This window comes from Rattus norvegicus, chromosome 18 (genome assembly GCF_036323735.1).
Source record: "Rattus norvegicus strain BN/NHsdMcwi chromosome 18, GRCr8, whole genome shotgun sequence".
Taxonomy (NCBI): Eukaryota; Metazoa; Chordata; class Mammalia; order Rodentia; family Muridae; genus Rattus; species Rattus norvegicus.
Window position 1 is genome coordinate 11,868,975 of NC_086036.1, and position 21,044 is coordinate 11,890,018.

Sequence of the window (21,044 nt, forward strand, 5' to 3'; positions counted from 1 at the left end):
ATCCTTTCCTTTTTAAACAGTCTTTAAGGATGATGGCAATTAGAAGTCATCGCATGCACTTCATTTCCAAGCATCATTTTCATAAAATTCTGTACAGGAACGGGGCGATGTCCCTTTAAAAGGCTCTACCCAGCAGCCGCAAACAGGCTCAGCAACTTCCCTGGGTGGAATCTCCTGTGACTGAATAATCAGCCTGGAGCAATGAAACCGTCCAGCACCTCCACCTCTGCTCATCTTTGATCTGCCTGAGACTGCAGGATTCACAGGAGCCTGTTTCCCACAGCCTCAGAAGACAGAGAAGCAAAAGGAAATCCTCCACAGGACTGCGCAGACTCACTCATGTTGAGCTCTACGCCTGAGAATTCAGAGAGAGCCATTAAGGAGCCCTCTGTCCCACAGCCTGGTGGTGTCTCATTCTGGCGGGTGAGCAAAGCTTCTTTTCCAGTTTCCCAAGCCCCACCTCCAAAAGGCTGAAATTAGGTGACTCACATGTATTTTGATACCATCAAAGTTTTGCTGACAACATGGGATTTTTGCCTACCCGGTATTAACGACTGTAACCCAGGTTCGCCAAAGATTCTAGGCCCTGTTTAAAAAGAACCCAGGAATAAAAACCTAACTCATTATGTGTTCCAGTCCCCCTCTCACGCCTTCTTTATGGTGGCCCTTAGGAGATCAGTAAATTCTGTGACAAAAGATGTAAAAAAGTGTGGCGACTTGGAAGACACACCCAATGATACCACTTAAAGAGCTGCTGGCTTTCTAACTGGGCGCTCGGAGTGGCTGCAATGACATCTTTGGGAAGAGTCAAAGGTGGACGGATTGAAAGGGTACTGATACACTGTGCAACATGCTTCACTCTACCCAAGCATGTGAGCAGACTTCTATGTCATCGTTAAATACGGCCAAGAATTTAGTGGCTGTCTTCACAATGGAGGAGTAACCCATTTAGGGGAGTAGTTCCTGTGTGATGCGCTGTTGTCTTATTTTTCCTAGGTAATAAATTCCTTGAGGCAAGAAGAGTAGAACTGCATTTTTTATTAATTACCACACGTAATGAGGTGCCTGACATCCTGACAGTCAATCGATAAGCTCCGAATGAGTGGACTTAAGTAGATGATCATTTGGTAATAAGCAGCCCTGGAATTGGAGTCTCAGGGGCACCCACGTTCTAGTCGATTAGTTTGCTAGCATAGTGGGCCTTTGCATGTAGTGAAGTGACTCAAGGCACTGTTGGAAGGTAATTTCGGTCATCACTCGTATCTTTCACGTAAAATGGTATTTCTGCTCTCATGAAGTGAATGTATGGGAGGTGGGACAAGTGAAAATACAGTGATTTAAGTAAGTAAAAAATATGTTGACTTCAGGTTGTGGAAATCTTTACAGAGAGAGGGCAGCAGGGGTAAAGGCCAAAGCTAACTCCTCTCTTCCGACGTCTTTATGTGCTTCTGATTTCTCCTTTGTCTCAAATAGAATGCAGCCGGCCTCCTTGAAACGGGAGCGTGCTTATCAGAACCGACCATGGTACACTTCAAGTCTTAAACATCCCACGGCAGTGTGGCTCAAACAGCTGTAAATAAACACAGCCCTGCAAGCTCTGTTTTCAGAACGGTTTCTGGGGAAATGCTGCCACCTGCTCAGGGCCAATATAGAGAATGACACATAAACATAATTTAAATTTTATTTCTAAGTATGAGACTCTGTAATCAATCTCTTTCAAACGCTGCTCAAGGTTTTCCACATTTTCTAATTATTCAGCCAATAAGGCCGTTGACACACATGACTTCTGGAATGCCTGCTGATACAAACTGGAATTCATCCACAAGCCCAGGGTTCTGAGTCCAGTAACGAGCTTTCCATTTGAAATTGGAACTAGGTTTGGTCTGCGGTTTCAAAGGGGTGTAGATACCGCAGACAGATTGTTACGGGTGCCCAGACAAGACACAAGTTAAGACTTCCTATTTAAACCTGACACAAAGAATGTGTCATGAACTGGAGATGGGGTCATTTGTTTTCCTTAGTATCAAACAAACACAAGCCTGGGAAGGGGAGGAGAAACCACAGAGAACAGAGCCAGCTTTCACAGGAGGGACAGAGCTGTGGTCATCCAACCAAGGGCAGAAGCAGCTGAAGTAAGATTGCCAGCTCAGTGGTCAGGGATAGCAGTGGCATCCTTGGCATAATCTTAGGTGTTTTGCTCTAGAGGATTGGTCCTATCAGGCAAGTGATTTTCTCATGGAAGAAAGCACTCAGAGTGGTTCTAAAAGGAACAGCCAATTTATCTCTAATTCAAATTCATCTTCAGTACCTTCCCTTGGCATATATCTCTTCCTCTCTATTTTTCTTAGCTTTTGAGGAGACTGTACTTTGAGAGGCTTAAGGGATCATAGAGAAAGCAAAAAAACAGGTCTCTGTGTGTGAAAAAGAATGCAAGCAGTCTGAAGATGCAGGTTTGAGATTTGCTACTCCTGAAACCTTATTAGTTCAATTTGTCCCTGTAATAGCAGTGGGATAGAATGAGGACGGAGTCAGAGTAGTGTTTTATAAATACTGAGGCATCCCTTCCCTCAGGGTATTGGGGGGAGTTGAGAGAAATGCACAGAGGAGGGAGGGGAGGGGGAGAAGAGAGAGGGGAGAGGGGAGAGGACAGAGGAGAGATGAGAGAGGAGAGAGGGGAGAGGGGAGGGGAGAGAGGAGAGGAGAGGAGAGGAGAGGAGAGGAGAGGAGAGGAGAGGAGAGGAGAGAGGAGAGAGGAGAGAGAGGAGAGGAGAGAGGAGAGGAGAGGGGAGGAGAGGGGAGAGGGGAGAGGAGAGGAGAGAGGACAGAGGACAGAGGAGAGTGGAGAGAGGGGAGAGGAGAGGAGAGAGGAGAGAGGACAGAGGACAGAGGACAGAGGAGAGTGGAGAGAGGGGAGAGGAGAGGAGAGAGGAGAGAGGGGAGAGGAGAGAGGGGAGAGGAGATAGGAGAGGAGAGAGGAGAGAGGACAGAGGACAGAGGAGAGAGGAGAGAGGAGAGAGGACAGAGGACAGAGGAGAGAGGAGAGAGGAGAGAAGACAGAGGAGAGAGGAGAGAGGAGAGAGGAGAGGAGAGAGGAGAGGAGAGAGGAGAGGAGAGAGGAGAGGAGAGAGGAGAGAGGGGAGAGGAGAGAGGGGAGAGGAGAGAGGGGGGAGGGGAGAGGGGAGAGTAGTAGAGGTCAACCATGAGTGTGTGGAGAGAGAGGAGGGAGAGGAAAGGGGAAAGAAGGGAAGAGGGTACGGGAGCAAGGGCAGGAGAGCAAAAAGAGAGAGAGGAGGGGGCGAGCAGCCCCTTTTATAGTGAGGCAGGCACACCTGGTTGTTGCTAGGTAACTGTAGGGCAGAGCCTACACTAAATGCCAACAAGGGGTGCTGTGACTGACGTATGGAATTCTTGTAAGTATCCAAGAGGAAATGGTTAGGAAATGAAAATACTCCCTACGTTGCAAGGACCTGTGCAGCCGAGCACCTCAACGGCTCCTGGCCTTTCTCTGTATGTTGTACTTGGCACAGCACTGGCCTAATAATAGCTTCATGTGAGGGCAGTACCTGGCTTTCTGAGATAGCCACTGCAGAGAGAACTGCCAAGGAGGTGATCAGACCAAACTTCCTGGAAATGTGATCCCAGTACAGAGAGACAAGAATGTTCTGTGTCTTTTGGTCTTGCTGGTCTTGGTTGAATGTGGCTGAGGCACAGGTGCTGATTGGCAGACTTTGGAATGGTGCAGAACAACGCCTTACACAGTTTGTCCAGCATAGCAACTCTGAGGGCAGGAGCCAGGATGCAGCAGCCCCTAAATGAAAGTGTTGGCAGGAAGTAGACATTTAAGTAGCAGCCATTTCGAAAGAGAGACTTAAAAGTGAAGGAAAGGGAGTCGACCTGTGTCTGCTATGCTTTTGATTTCTTAGACAAGCATCTCTTGTCTGGCGTGATTTAATTTCTTCTTTGAGAGCTTTTTCAACGGAAAGGAAATTTCTGAGCCTCAGATTGCCCAGTGGCTCGACAGGCAATATCAGTCTTTGCTGCCAACATGAGCGCACACACTCCCTTTCAAAAATCCTTCTTGCCTGATCAAGCCCGGCGCTTTCTACAGGTTTTAGAATGTGTCCAGGAATGTTTCAGCTGCAAACAGAAAAGAAATTCTTAGAGTGAGATGAACCGTAGGCAAATCAGAAAGACTTGGACAAATGTAAGAACTTACCTGTATCAAGGGTTTTTTAAAAGATGTGTTAATCTACACCCAGTGACTTCTTATCTTAATAAATGTATTTTCTTAAAAGGTGACCAGAAAGTGCTTGAAGAAGAAGCAAAATTTTATTCTGACCTTAATAGAAAAAGTAATTGTTGTAAGAGAAAAAATAGAAACATAGGAAGTCAGAGAAGGGAATCAAGCGACATTTAATTGCCACACTCAAATGTGAACCATGACTCACAGTACACTCGCTTGGAAGAGGCATTTTCTTAGTCTAACATGAACTGGCTTTTCCTTAGCTTGTCTGGTACATGCACAGGATGCAAGAATTATTTTTATAGTTATTAGATGGACATGTTAGTCAACTTAACACAGAGGAATCATAAGTTTAAATTTTTTAGTTCAATTATATGAACTTTCTCTCCTCAGTAAACTTCAGGCTTTATGTATGACAGATTGATAAAATCATGTCTTATGTACTTGAAAACATTAAAAGGGGGTTGGGGTTTAGCTCAGTGGTAGAGTGCTTGCCTAGCAAGCGCAAGGCCCTGGGTTTGGTCCCCAGCTCCGGGAAAAAAAAAAAAAAGAATGAAAACATTAAAAAGAATTGGGTGTGGTAGCATACGCCTTTAGTTCCAGAACTCTGGAAGCAGAAAGAGGGTGGAGCTCTGTGAGTTTGATGCCAACCTGGTCTAAATTCCAAGACATAATAAAGAGACCCTCATGAAGAAGAAGGATGAGGAGGGAGAGAAGGAGAAGGAAAAGAAGAAGAAAAAGGAGGAAGAGGAGAAGTGGAAAAGGAGGAAGAGAAGGTGGAAGAAGAGGGAGAAAGAATGAGAAAGAAAAAAAACTAAAATGGTTGGAGAGGACATGAGAATCAAAGTAGTTTGAGGGTCCTTGTTCGCACTGTTCAAAGTAGCTTTCTCGGCTGGTCACACCTAAACACCCCACAAGGCTAGTGCTTCCCCTGGGTGTGGCTTCTTTTTTCCTTGAGTGTATTCAGCTTCCATTGCTACGTAATTTTTGTCCGAATGTCTTAAAGTCCATGTTATATTGAAAATTATTTTTATTTCCATTTTTTTTTTTACAATCCTATCATTTCTTTACTCTGTTTTAACTTGTAGTTCAGCTGTTAGGTTGGGTGACTTAAATATCCTACTTAAATATTTTACCTTAGATATTCTACTTCCAAACATACTTGGAATTCAAAACTTTTGTCTCAAAATGAGGATTTCTCAGCTGCTGATGATGCAGAGAACATCTTCCACCTTGTTCTGTGTATTTGAGGAGTTGCAGTAGAGAATCCAAAATGGCTGCACCGTGGATGGAAAAAGAAAAGTTTCAAACTGCCAAGGCTCTCTCTCAGAAAAGCAGACATCTCCAGGTTATAAGGAGCTGGGAGAAGGGAAGCTTGCAAGTACTTGTGAGTAAGACTGAGGGAGCCTGGAGCCTAGCCCAGTCCTTGATATACTGGTAGGTGCCACAGGTATATGTTAATTGGACAGGCATATGATCCTTTTGCCAGAGGAAATGAAAAAGACTACTTTTGGGAGATGGGAACAGGCGTCACAAATTCGTTAGGAGTAATGGTTTTTATCTAATTGCCAAAGATATTCCTATAGTCAAATTTGAGCTGGGCCTAGACTCAATTTTGGATGAGTCAGTGGGCCTACCCTTTTGTAGAGACTGGGATACCCTTTGGACCTGCCTGACACTTTGTACCTTCAGTCTTCCTTATAGAGTATCTTGTGGCCCAGTTCCCCATGACTGAACACTGACAGGAAACAGTGCATTGGTATTTTAGCCACAGATGCCTTGGTACCATGGAGCATGGGTACCAAGTCCACTATGTATGGAGCTTAGAGAATTGAATGAGCAAAAGAAAAGGCAGAGCTTTGCTACAAGAGAGTCTATGTAGGAGAAAGAAAACAGAAAGGGAAGGGAAGATAGCATTCCTCACAGAGAAGATGATTCAGATGGGGGAAATGTGCCTCATGGCTCTCCTCACAGCAGCATTTCTTTGTCTGCATCTGCTATCCTTCGCAAAACAGGAAGTAAGAGATCCTGATGGTAAAAGCCAGAGGTAATCCTAGAGGAATTAGAGGGGAGGTGCTTATTAGATTAGGAGTTTAGCTTCTCTTCAAGGTCCACACATTACAAGAAAGCTAGAGGACTGCTTTTAGGAATAAGCCTTGCCTGGCAACCTCAGAAAGAAATGGAAAACAAGCAGAAAACCTGAACATTTGTGTGAAAAGAATAGGTTAAATCCCACAGAAACTACAAATCTTTTCATTTGTTAACAATAATTAGAATTTGCTATCCAGTGAGATATTAATATTTCTTAGTGAAAAAAGAAAAACACACCTGCTTGATCCTTTACAAATAAAGGACTAGGGAAAAATGAGAATAAAGAGCTAGGGAGTCTGAAAACTTGAGTTTGATCCCCAGAAATCACATAAAACATCCTGATATTATTGTGGCTTACACATGTAATCCCATTGCCTGGGAGACCTAGACGTGAATGAGGCTCGTTGGCCAGCACCCTAATTTATGGGTAAGGCACTGTCTTAAAACCAAGGTGGTCAGTTGTTACAAACCACAGGTTGACCTCTGGCTTCTGTCCAGATGGATGCACACACTGTAGACAACAAGTTTGGAAACATAACAAAAAGAAAGGGAAAAAGAAAAAGGGGAGAGAAAGGGGGAGAAAGGGGAAAGGAAGAGTGGAAAGGAGAGGGGAGAGAGTGAAAGAGAGAGATTTGAGATTTATAAAAGTAGTCAGAGAGGTGAGCACAGATTCTCAAGAAGCTATTTATAGTTGATAGCTGCTGTGAGAGAGAAATCAGGTTCTTTCAATGGAGTGACACTGGCTATTGAACCACACTCTAGGGCAGGGCACTCAGAGTAGATGGCCAATACAAATCAGAGTTTCTATTTTTTTTAGTGGGTTGTTGATGTTTAAAGGAGAAAAAGAACATAAAGTTAAGTGGTTACAGAGATGAAAAAAGCTGTATATGATCAAAACATATTCTATGAAATCCACAAAGAGTAAATAAATAAAAAAAAAAAGTAAAAGGAATGATCCATGAAAGTCATTACCCTGGTAATGTCATGGACTTCCAGAGAGAGACACCATGGCAGCCTTGACAACTACTTAGACATTCCTCTCTTGGGAGCTAGCTCACCCAATTGTAAATAATTTATCCACCATTAAGACAAGTCAACTGAAGAACACACCTTACAGTTTTTCTTGTTTGCTCTAAGAAATTAGTCCTGCAAGCAAACACTTCCTCATAGAAAAATAGGACCCCAAGTCAGAGCTGCTACCCAGCAGTGTTAGAAGTGCCTCCCTCGTCAACTTCTAATGGCTTGGCTCCACCTTCTCAAAGGCATTTGCAACAACCAACATCAATTTAAGTTGCAGTGTCAGCAGAGAAAAATGGGATTTCATGGGTGTGGAGGCAATTCACCGTGTAGGTAAGAAATGACCTCACATGTCAGAGACAGCCTCTTGCAGATGTACTCTAAGAAGCCCAGCATTGTCCACCCTCTTATCACTCTTTCTTTCATCATGAAAAGCAGACATAGCAAACATCTCTGCAGACCCACTGTAATCAAAGGTGCAACACATGTTATGACCTTTTCTAGAGCTCGTGTAATAAAGGTGATAGGTGTCAATAAGTCTTGCTTCTGCTTTATCTCGTGAAACACATCTTTCCACAATGGCATGAGGAGCAAAGGAGGCACCTGACAACTATTATCATGGTCTACTCAGCTCTCAGAGACATTTGACGGACACCTGCTGAGGAAAGCACGCATACTTCAATGGCAGGTGATCAGACTCTCCCTCTATTCCTTGGCAAGATGGCGGACATATGGCAAATGAACAACTTCCCCTTAAATACTGTCCAAGGAGATGGGTCTTCCATAACCACCATGTGTACTGGTTCATTCAGTATACTAAACAAGAAAGAGTCAATCATCTGAAGGTATGTAAATTTTTATACACTAGCTGGTTTATTGTACATGCAAGTGTGAGTGTTTATGGACGTGTAGGCATGTGTCACAGAACATCTATGGAGGTCAGAGGACATCTTGTAAGACTAGGTCCTCACCTTCCACAGAGCAATATCCAGGGATCACACTCAGGATGCCAGGGTTGGTGATAAGCACCTTTTCCCACTGAGCCCCAGATATGTAATTTTTTAAAAATGGTTTGTGTTTATATTATTTCTCTCTCAAGATCTAGCACCTAAGATACAAGAACTATACTAACACGGAAAATAATAATTACACTAATAAATACCAATGCATTTTTTGTATAATATCCTGTTTCAGCTTTAGGGTGTTTTTTTTTCCTCCGATGTTAGGAGAGATCACTTGCAAATTCCATTTGTTTGTATGTTGTTTTATTTTAAATAGAGCTATCCCACCACACAATTCTGGACTCTGAAGCTAGCACTTATTCATTTATTCATATATCTAGGGGTTGTGTGTGTGTGTGTGTGTGTGTGTGTGTGTGTGTGTGTGTGTGGTGTGGAGGGATGCTATTATGTTAAAAATGAGGTTCTGTTTCCCAAAAATGAGTATCTGAAACTAAACCATTTGCATTAAGAAGAGATGTAATGAAAAGAATCAAATCAGGTCCTTCTGCAGGTTGTCGTGTCCTAGGCTCTGAAGGATGAGTCACCACACTGGAGACCCAAGGAGTTAGGGTATAATTAGACTCAGAATTCTGGAATGTGTTGATGGTGTAATATCAGTGGGAATGCTTGGAGACTGAAGACCTAGGAAAAACTGTTGTTTGAGTTTGAGTCCAGGGGCAAAAGGAAACCCCACTCACTGTTCTAATTGAAAGGCAGGAGGCAAGGGTCATCCTCTTGCTCTATCCCTGCCTGCAATTAAATAAGGTTTCTCCACCTATGGGGACTTGATCTTTCAATTCAAGGATAAGTTCATCCAGAAAAAAATACCTCTCATACACACAAAATAATATTTACCAAATCTCTGGGCACTCCATAGCCCAGTCAAGTTGACGAACTCTCTGATATCATCAACTTTAAGCTGATTCCTCATTAATCTTTAACGTTTGCATGACAACACTTTACATAACAATATAATTTAACTGTTAAATGACAAAATGATTCTAGACATATGCAAATATAGCAGCAACACTTTTAAAGGTGACCTTTCATCATTTCTGGTGGGGTGAAATTAGTTTCCATTCTCACTGATCATATTTTTGGTAGGGATTGAAGAATTAATTTGATAAGCTTTGTTTTGGGGTGGTGGTAGTAGTATGTGTTTGTGTGCATGTGTGTGTGTGTGTGTGTGTGTGTGTTTTCTGCTGGTCCAAAGCCTTGGAGTAAAATGAGTGCTTTGGTACTGGCATGGTGGTTCCAGGAAAGCACAAAGTAAAAAAGAAAAGATCATGCTATTTATTTTAGGGATAAAGTTGAAGTTGAATTTTCTACTTGAGCATGCAATAAAAACAGTTCAATGAGAAAACTTACTTAAAAACAATTTCTTCAATCTCTTTCAATTGAGGTCAGAATTCACACACACACACACACACACACACACACGGGAATGCCTTTAAGTTACATGAGAGGATGTGAAAGCCAATTACACTCTAAAGGCAACTTTAGGATCTTTTCCCAGTTCACATCCCGGTGTCCATCTCAGCCATTTGGCTGCATGAGACACCTAGGTGACTCGAAGCTATTTGTTCAAGGGCCAGAGTTATTTACACTCCTGTAAATCCAGAGAGTTGAATCTAAACATCCTGATTGTGGATTCTTTTTCTTTTCCAAAGACATAATTGAATAGTTTTGTATATTGCTCAAGCAAAACAACAGGATCTACTGTTTAAACAAACATTTGGGGCAGAGAGTCCACACTCCAGAGAGCTGGCACACTGGCATAGAAGAGGGTCTTTTATTTATGTATCTCTGTGTTGGCGCATGTGCCTACATACTAGCACACATGTGGGGTTCAGATGACAATTTAAAAAGTTGTTTTCTTCTTCCTGGTGAATCCCAGGAATTGAACTTTGGTCCTCAGGCTTAGAAACAGGAACCTTTCCTTGCTGAGCCATTCTATGTCCATAGAAAATTTTCTAAATATTAGTTTTGAAACTTATTTTTAGACCTATTTTAAAAGTTACAGAAAGAGATTCTCTGGTCTCTAATTTTGATATGGTCATGTTTGTCAAACAGCTCACCGACCTTAAACAACAGATCAGAGGTTTGTTTCTCAGTGGTTTCTGTCTGTTGTTAAACAACAAATATATCATTAACAGACACATCATAAGGGTCGACAGAGATCTTAGTACAGGGTTTGAAAATTATTTCAAAGGAGGCCTGAAGAGTTTTGATAGGATATGTTGTCCAGGTATATTTGTGTATGAACCCAACCAGTTCCTGAAAGAAGAATAAGTATGAAATATCTTTTAAACATTTTTCCCAATAATGTCACGGTATTAACACTACTTTACATTTATTTTAGTTTTAACTGCATTTATTTTTATTTGTTGTAGCACTAGGAATCAAACCCAGAGCCTTGCATATACTATTTATTAACACTATTCTAAAAGTGAATTTTTCTCTTAGTGCCCATTTGAAATGTTAAAATTCTGTGACAGTCAGGGACAGGTGAATTTCTGTGCAGTTGAGACTAAATTCTTTAATCGTCATTAGAGCAAACCAGGACAATTGTGTCAATGTCTTTATACTTGTTTCAATTACAATAATAAAGGAAAGAAATAGTAAGAGGTGATATAAGGATACTCTGTAGCATGCACTCCATGACTGCCACATCACTCTCATACAGAGAACACATTTTAATGAAAAGAAAAATGTATCAATGTGCGTTGAAAAGATAAACATGCCTGTGTTCAGAAATAGATTCCTGAATGAGTAGTTATGTGGAGTAAAGCCTTTATTCTATTTTGGAGAAGGATAAACACACACACACACACACACACACACACACACACACACACACACAAATGTAGACATATGACTTGTGCCTCTAGACACTTGAGTATGGGAGGGAACCTGGCTGGTTGCTTAGGCGAGGGCAGTAGAGTGGAAACTCCACCTAAGCTCAAACTAACTCTTCTCAAAGGTGAAGCCAAAGTCACTGGGGATGCTGGAGAAAGCCAACAGGCTTTTCCAGTCAGGAGCTGACTCTGCGTTTCCCGACTCTTAGCTAGACCAGTATGTCGACAGCAACAGCACAGGATTCTAAATCCATGAAGCTATGAACACTCACCTAATGATTGTCTGAAGCTTTGTCAGTCACCTCAAAACTCAGGAAAGAAGGTGAAGAGAGAGAGAAAGGAGAAGGGAGAGAGAGGAGAGTAGACTAATATTTGAGCTCAAAAATTAAAATGTCAGAACATGCAAGCTTCTGTGACTGTGATAACGTTAATAAATGATATGAACAATCAAAAATAAACTATTGTAGGTCAAATGACTATGTAAGAGAAATCTGAAAATTATTTTAAGAATATAGTTAATACAGAGGTAAAATAAAAATCTCTTAGTAAAGAAAGAAATCACAAAACTAGACAAGGCCAAAACAGAGGTATATATACTCAATTCCAAATTTGTTTACAGATGATGAAAATTGAAAACTCAATAGAGGATTTAGTCTATATTGAATGCAAAGAAAGAGGCCATCAAATTAAAATATAAGATCACACTTTTACTTGAATGAAATACGAAAGGGTATAATATTCTATACATGACAGAATAGCTAAGAACCAAGAAGACCACCAGAAATCCCACAATTCAGTAAATTTCTGGAGTAAGAATTACCTAAGAATTTTTCATAATTGAAAAGATATGAATGCTATTGCTAACTGATAAATATGCATATTCATTTCTGAACTTATTTTTACAGATTGCTTCAAAACACAAGAAAGTACTATGTGAAAATTTAAAGTTGTATTTGAAGCTATATGAAGACTGTATTGGGAATGTCATAGTCGTTATATATAATATTGTATTCAAAGCAGTGTTTAAATCGATGGCTTTGGGGTGAAAAATTCTAAACCATTACTTAGTTCAATGTAGTAGCAAGCAAAAGCCTTAGTATTTCAGTTTTTAATATTTTCTGTATAATCAATCCATATCATCATTGCTGTGAATTCAACTCCAAATACATTTAAAATCTGGGCAGGCTTATATTATTTCAGGTAATTATTGCAGGTAATTAGCTTGCCATCTTTTAAGGATATGTCTCCAATGTTGAGTATAAATCTGAAAGTCAAAATAAAAATAGATATTATAATAAATAATATGTATTTTTGAAAAAAATATTACTTTGACCCTAGTGCTCTCAATGAACCATCAAGACTAAGGTCATTTTCTTTGCCTTCCTTCATCAAACTTGGCTTCAGTTAAAAACAACACTAATTATGTTAATCAATTGTAAAGTGTTTATGATTCTACAATCCTATAGAATAGCAAGAGAAAGAATATTAGAATTTATAGAACTATGGGCATTGAGATATCTTTTAAAAAAATAAATAAAATTTTGTCAACAAAATACAATTAGTTTGGTACACTACCTAGCAAAAATCATACTGTGAAAATAACAAAAAAAAGTCCAGGCAATATTGACGATTTAAGCAATAATGTTTATAAAAATAAAATATTTTTAGATGGTGTGATAATGAACACTGACAGTCTCATGTCTTTATATAATTAACTATATTTAATTACCCTGTGACAGATGATCATGTGAACCATGCTTACTTTGTCCTGCCCTTTGAAACAAAGGATTTTCATTATAATAATAAAAGCACAGGCTTTGAAGATTCTTTGAATTTTATATCTAAAACTTGAGCTGGAATAAAGCTAAAAGTAAAAATGGATTAATCCCTCAAATAAAGAAAGCTTAACTAGGAAGTTGGTTATTCAAACAAGAGTTGCTCAGTTGTCCATCAGAGGACCATAAGACTAAAGAGATTCATAACAATAAGGTCTATTATTCAAGACCAGGGGGACCATCAGGAGACAAAGATATTTCGAGTATCCACTGGAAGATAAACCAAAGATGACTATGTAGCTAAGATCATAAAAATGACCTGCCTGGTGGGTATTACAGCCAAGGGAAAAGAATTCCTAGAGAATCCTGGGAGCTAAGAGAGCAGGAGACATAACCTAATCTCTTCCCCTCGCTCTACCTCTCCTCCTTCCCCTCCCCCTCTCTCCCTCTCCCTACTTCCCTTCTTCCTTCCCTCCATTCCTCTCCTCTTTCCTCCTTCCTTCCCTCCCTCTCTCCCTCTCTCCCTCCTACTTCTTTCCCATATTCCTCAATGCCTCTTATTGATTATAGTACTCCAGAAGCTAGAGAACAGGAATGTATAAATGTAGCTGTTATGATGAGAGGTCAAGAAAAGAGCGAGTAATACGTATCTTACCGAAAGCAAGTGACTTAATATCTTTGAATGAGCACCATTATGCAGTGCTCTTATAGTGAACATTAAATGAATATATGCTAAAGTGTATATTCATGCTCTGTCGGAGGCGTGTGGCGGCAATATGTCTCATAGGAAATTCTCAGCTCCTAGGCATGGGTCCCTGGGCTTCTTGCCTCTGAAGTGCAGCAGCTGGCATCATGGGAAAGTGAAGAGTTTCCCTAAGGATGACCATTCCAAGCCTGTTCACCTCACAGCCTTTCTAGGTTACAAGGCTGGCATGACCCATACATTGTCTGGGAAGTTGACCGACCAGGACCTAGGTGAGCAAGAAAAACGTCATGGAGGCTGTGACCATTGTGGAAACCCCACCCATGGTGGTTGTGGGCACTGTGTGATATGTAGAAACCCCATGAGGCCTCTGGACCTACAAGACTGTATTTGCTGAGCACATCAGCAATAAGTGTAAAAGGCGTTTCTATAAGAACTGGCACCAATCTAAGAAGGCTTTTACCAAATACTGTAAGAAATGGCGAGGTGACACAGGCAAGAAGCAGCTGGGGAAGGACTTCAACAGCGTGAAGAAGTACTGCCAGGTCATCCGCATAATTGCTCACACTCAGATGCGTCTGCTTCCTCTGCTCCAGAAGAAGGCACACTTGATGGAGATCCAGGTGACTGGGGGCACTGTGGCTGAGAAGCTAGACTGGGCCTGAGAGAGGCTGGAGCAGCAGGTTCCTGTGAACCAGATGTTTGGGCAGGATGAGATGATTGACATCATCGGCTTGACAAAAGGCAAAGGCTACAAAGAGGTGATCAGTCATTGGCATACGAAGAAACTGCCCGAAAGACCCATCGAGATCTGCACAAAGTTTCCTGTATTGGAGCTTGGCACCCTGCCGGTGTAGCCTTCTCTGTGGCTCGGCTGTCATCACCGAGCAGAGATTAACAAGAAGATTTACAAGATTGGTCAAGGTTACCTCATCAAGGACGGTAAACTGATCAAGAACAACGCATCTATCAAGGACGGTAAACTGATCAAGAACAATGCATCTACTGACTATGACCTGTCTGACAAGAGCATCAACCCACTGGTTGGCTTTGTCCATTTTGGTGAGGTGACCAATGACTTCATCATGCTCAAAGGCTGTGTGGTGGGAACCAAGAAGAGAGTGCTTGCTCTTCGGAAGTCCTTGCTGGTCCAGACCACACGTCGGGATCTAGAGAAGATTGAACTGAAGTTCATTGACAACACCTTCAAATTCGGACATGGTCGCCTCCAGACCATGGAGGAGAAGAAAGCTTTCATGGGACCACTCGAGAAAGATGGCATTGCCAAGGAGGAAGGTGCTTGATGTCAGGAGTACTTTATGCAGCTGGTGGGGTCTCATCAATAAAATGTTTCCAGTAAAAAAAGTGTATATTCATACCAAGAAGTGATGGATACCTGACACTCAGTTATATATTTTCAGAATAGCTTTTAAATTCCCCAACTATTTCTTAAAAGTTGATTTTTTTACTGTTTATGATTTTTTGATGCTTTTTAAAATTATGGCTTGAAGTTACAAAATAGCCTCTGTCTTCTCTCCTTATATCAAACTTTCTTTTCTCTTAAATTCAAACACCCTCAGTGAGCTAGTACTAAGAATTTCATTAGTATATGATATTTACAAATTCTACTTCCTTTTGAGGAAGAAAATTGAAAACAAATAGAAAAGTTGAGTTCTGTCCTATTTTGCTTCTCATTTGTTCATGATGCTTTAGGTGTTAATTAAAACTGTGTTTTTCATCCCTCCCTATAACCTACTTTCTACATGAAATAAACATTATCATCATCATTTAAGAAGTAAGTGTATTTAAAGAGATGGCTCATCAATTAAGAACACTTACTGCTTTGAAGAGGATCCAATTTCCTGGTACCCAAATCTAGTGGCTCACAACTTTCTGTAACTCCAGGTCCAAGGAAATCCCATGCCCTTTCCTGGGTTTTGCAGGCATGCATGGGTACACTCACAACACAGACAGGAAGTCAGACAGGTAGACAGACACACACACACACACACACACACACACACACACACACACACACACAAATAAATAAAACCAAAAATAAATCTAAAGGACAGGAAGGAAGGAAAACAATAAAATAAAAACAACAATTAAAAAAAAAGAGGTAAAACAATTTCCTTGTTGTGGCAATCCAGCAGAACCTGGTGTTGAAATCAAGGTTTACTTAAGCTTCAGCCTTATCATTTGGACATTTATATTGTCTGTGCTTTCTACTGACTCACTATTGCATTTCAGTAATCATTTCAACTGTTTCACAATCTAGTCCATTCTTTTCACAAATAACCATTAAAGACTATGTGGCCAGTAGTCTATGCACTGGAATCTACAATTTAGCAAGTGAGAGACAATAAAACTGTACAGTTCTTGTCTATTTTCTAATAAATTACCACTGCCTTTGCAAGTCAAACAACACACATTTATTATCACAGCTACTGTGGGTCACGAGTGGAACATGAAACTCTGCTTAGGTCTTGTATAGATGCCATCAACTACGAATAAAGCTTGGGTCACTACCTGAGATTCGTACCTCTTCCAAGTAATTAGTTCTTTGCGATTGTTGAACTTTTGGATTTTTGTTCAGCCACCAGAAGCCACCCACAGTTGCTTGTCATGCAAGCTTCTTCAGAGGGAACTTTCAAAGCTTAACAGATTGTTATTTCAAAGCCAGCAAAAAGTAAAGACCTAGTTAATTTTTTTTGTAACGTGTCCTAATCCAGTGACGTCCTACTGCCTTTGCTGCTGTAATCTGTGAAAGTGATAGGCAACCGCCATTGCTATCAGACATTGGTTAGGAACAATTGACAGATCCCTTCTATATCCAAGGAGGACTTTGCACAAAGCGTGACTATCAGAACACAAAACTATGTAAGTACAGAGTAGCATATGCTCTGTCTGCATAAAGTGGAGCAAGAGTAATACTCGTTAGAAACGAGTGATCTGTGAGTAATGGACACGGAATGTTATAGTATGGCCAGGGTCCTTGAGGAAGTGACGCCTAACTAGCTATGATGATCTCAAGGGTGGCTGGAAGACAGTCGAAGTCCAGGAAAATGATATGAAGTCAGACTGGTAGGAAGAAGCTGGTTCACAAAAGGATTTATTTGTGCATGTACATGTTTCTGCTTCATACTAATACTGTGAGGGCTGGTAGAAATCCTCAGTAGACGAATGACCAAACTTGCCAGTAAGCCAGGTGACTGAGTTCAATCACTCAAAACACACACAGTAGAAGGAGAGAGCAAACGCTCAGAAGTTGACCTCTGATCTCTAACTGCATTGTGGCTCATTTTCCCTCCCATTCTAAATAAATAAATAAAGTTAATTTTAAAATTAAAAAAACAATACATTAAATACTATGAAGATGTAATCTGGTTAAATATTTTGAAGGATCACTCCAATTGCTATATTAAAAATTGCTCAGAGACTTGGCAGTAGGAGTAAGAAGACTGTAGAAGACTTCCATAGAATGGTCTGAGGCATAAGAGATAAGGCTTTGGAATGGTGTAACAGTGGTTGAAGACGAGATGAGTGAGGATAACAGCAGTTAGATTTGCTGTTCTATTAGACACTAAGCAAGGAATAGAGAAATGCAAGAAAAGCACCTTCACCTTTGTTCTTACTAGTTTGTAAAAGATTATCTGCATCCAAGTAATTACTCTCTGGTGTTAATCTAATTAAGATACATCAAATTCTCCGAATGATGCTCTATAGTGAAGGAATTCTACACTCTATAGGCCATATGCAGCCTTTCGGTGTTGAATAATGTCTGACAAGATCACACATCACCCTTGTTTTTTGTCCAGAGTCATTGTCTTACAGACTTTGTTTATAGATTTAGAAAATGCTAAATTAACATCTGTGTCACTACCATTTGGAGTAGGAAATACAATGGTTTCCTTAATGTGGTAACTCTTAATTAAGTTAGCATATTTTCCTCTGTTCTCTTAAAGTGATCATTTACATGAAAATCAAGTCAAGTTTGATTTGTTTTGAGGCTAAATCACTTGAAGGTTTTAGTATCCACAATCCTCTTAACATGTATCCAATGGCCAAAATGAAGTCCTGCCTATAAATGATGGTAGGGGAATGTGTTCATTCTTTGATTCAGAGACAAATCACAGAAAGTAGTTCCAATTTACTGACATTTCAAGTGTGAGCCACCACTTTCTGTAGCATAGTGTGATGGCCACAGCTCATAACAACCTGCTCTAAATCATAAAAATTACTAGAAGAGGCTCGAAGATTTTGAACACAAAGTAATGAGCAGATGGAAACATTAATCATCCTGGCTGATCAGTATACTACATTAAAAAAAAACTACCACATTGTATGCCCACAAACATTTGTAATTAAAATAACTCTCATTTAAAATAAGAAATAAATAAAAACTAGGAAATAAAACCATTAAGAAAAACAGAGATCAAATAAATGACACCTACTACTCTACTTTGAAAGTTCAGGTTTCACATGTGAGTGACATTGTGCAGTGTTTGCCTTCCTGTGACTGGTTTATTTTACTTAGCCAGGTGTCCCCCAGGTTCATGTACACTGTAAAAGTAGAAAAAAAAATCCCTTCTTTTTAATGGCTAAAGAATACACACACACACACACACACACTCACACACACACACAGAGACACACACAGACACACACAGACACACACAGAGACACACACACACAGAGACACACCCACAGACACACACACAGACACAGACACACACAGACACAGACACACAGACACACACAGAGACACACAGAGACACAGACACACAGAGACACACACACAGACACACACATAGACACAGACACACACAGAGACACAGACACACAGAGACACACACACAGACACACACATAGACACAGACACACACAGACACAGACACACACAGAGACACACACACAGACACACACAGATACACATACACAGACACACACATAGACACAGACACACAGACACACACATAGACACAGACACACAGACACACACATAGACACACACACACACTTCATTTACTTTTCATCTGTTAGCAGCTTTCATTTCTTTATCTCGTGTTAGAAATAACAAAGTAACAAACATGAAAGTGTAGACATTTCTTTGCAATTCTGTGTCATCCATATATATATTTAGTAGCAAGGCCACTGCTGGATCACTTGGCAGTTTTACTACTTATTTCTTCATTCATTCATTTGTTTATTTCAGACAAAGTCTTACTAGGTAACCCAGTCTAGCTTTAAACTTGGGTAATCCTCCGACCTCAGCCTCTCAAGTGCTGGGATTCCAGCCAAATGCCACCACATGAGCTCTAATCTTTTAAATTTTATTAGGTTTATTTATTTGGGTGGGGAAGTGTACATAGAGAGGACAAAGGACGACTTTTGAGAGATGGTTCTCTCTTTCTACTATGTGGTTCCAGGCATATTGCCTGAGCTATCAGAATTTGTCCTAACTGCCTGAACTCATTTAGCCAGATCACCAGGTCTGTTTTATATTCTGTAAGAGCCTCCATTGTCTTCTGGTATGGCTAAAACTCCCCATATTTCCACTCACAGTATGTAGGTGGTCTTACCAACACTAATTTAGTGTTTTGGTGATAGCCATTCTAAGAAATGTGAGGTGGCGTCTCAGTGATGCTCGCTGTCTTGATGGTGACCGTTTTGGCCTTTTTATATAATCATTATCTGCTCAAATGTCTTCTTTTAAGAAATATCTATCCAAATTTTCTGCCCATTATTTAAGATTGGGCAATTACTGTTGACCAGGAGTAATCCTTTGTTCCTTTTCAAACAAGATACCAGAATTAGCATAAAAACAGTCAAGTTTTCAAAAAAGACTTGTGAATGCTTATTAATAATCCAAAATAGCTAATGTATTCATATAAATAAAATACTCATTTTAGCTTGTCGTTATCTTGGCATCCCCTATAGTGTGTCTCTCTCTGTCTCTCTCTCTGTCTCTGTCTCTGTCTCTCTCTCTTTGTGTGTGTGTATTTGTGTGTGTGTCTGTCTATCTGTCTGTCTCTCTCTTTCTGTGTGTGTGTGTGTGTGTGTGTGTGTGTGTGTGTGTGTGTCCTAGACTTGGATTTTACTTCTATTCTGAACCATATTTTAAGTTTTTACTCATCTAGTTCATTTGAGTATTCAAGTGGGACTCCACACTAAGGCTCACATAAACAGCGAGCTGGGTCTTGCCTTTGGCCTAAGGGCAACTACATCCCTTGCTTTTTCAAGACTGCTGACTGAAAGTACACCTCCCAGAGCACACCCTTGGCTCTTTAAAACATTAGCATGAGCATTGACATCTAATTTTCATCAGGGTTTTCTTAAACCTTGATTTGGGTTCTTTCTATCTCTTTAATGGATATCTTATATATATATATATATGATTTGATCAAGAAACTCACCCTGGAGAAATATATAGGAACATATACATACATATATAATTAGTGTGCAACACTTCTGCAGAGAGAAGTAAAAATGTCAAAACTTCTACCTCACTTCACACTATTGCTGAACTTCCCAGGTCTATCTTCCCAAGACCTGTCCATACCTAACAATTTTTCTGCCACAGATGGTCCCATTTCTCTGAATACTCATCATTTTTCATACTATTATAAGGAGAATTGATAGAATCTTGAAGGTGTTATTCATATAGAAGATGAAAATATATCTGCCTTTATTTTTGAGTATTTATAAATTATTTTTAAAAAGGAGCAGGGCACCCAGCCTGGATAGGACTGCACAGGGACAGAGTTGACCTCGACCATGGAGTGTGCCCATTCACCTTTTTAGTCGTGCCAGGAATCACACTCATCTGGTTCTATCCAGTCTCTCAAGGGAAGGTCCACATGTCTCCAGAACCTGAAGCCCAGGTTCTGAAACTCCCTGATGGAGAAGAAAAATGCATCTAACCATGCATCCTGAGCCTCAGTGAGACAGTCACTCCTCTTTAGTTAAGTCCTCAAATACTGTAAAATTATATTTTATTTTGTCCTGTGAGATTGTTGTCCTAGATTTCATTTATCTATTTATTCAGCCAGCATGTGCTTTTGGAATAGCTAGACCTACAGATATGGGTGAAGGACTGGAGGGAAAATGATGTCTGAGATGGGCTTTGCTCCAGCCAAACTCACCATCGGCTGGGTCTTTCCTTCTATAGTATGTATAGAATGAAATACATACCAGAGCATGTTCTAAGTTCTTGGACAAAGCGCAGAACCAGCCACAAAACATGCACATGTCACTTTGGGAATTCATGTGTCATAAAGAAAGGAAGTTAGTATAAAGTGATGACTGTGGACATGTTTTTTGTTTGTTGTTTGTTTGGGGGGGTGGTTTACG

General features: G+C 40.4%; 1 pseudogene; it reads left to right on the forward strand.

Moving 5' to 3' along the window:
- The first annotated feature begins 13,761 nt into the window (after positions 1–13,761).
- Rpl3-ps1 (ribosomal protein L3, pseudogene 1) lies at positions 13,762–14,992 on the forward strand (annotated as a pseudogene).
- The last annotated feature ends 6,052 nt before the right edge of the window (positions 14,993–21,044 follow it).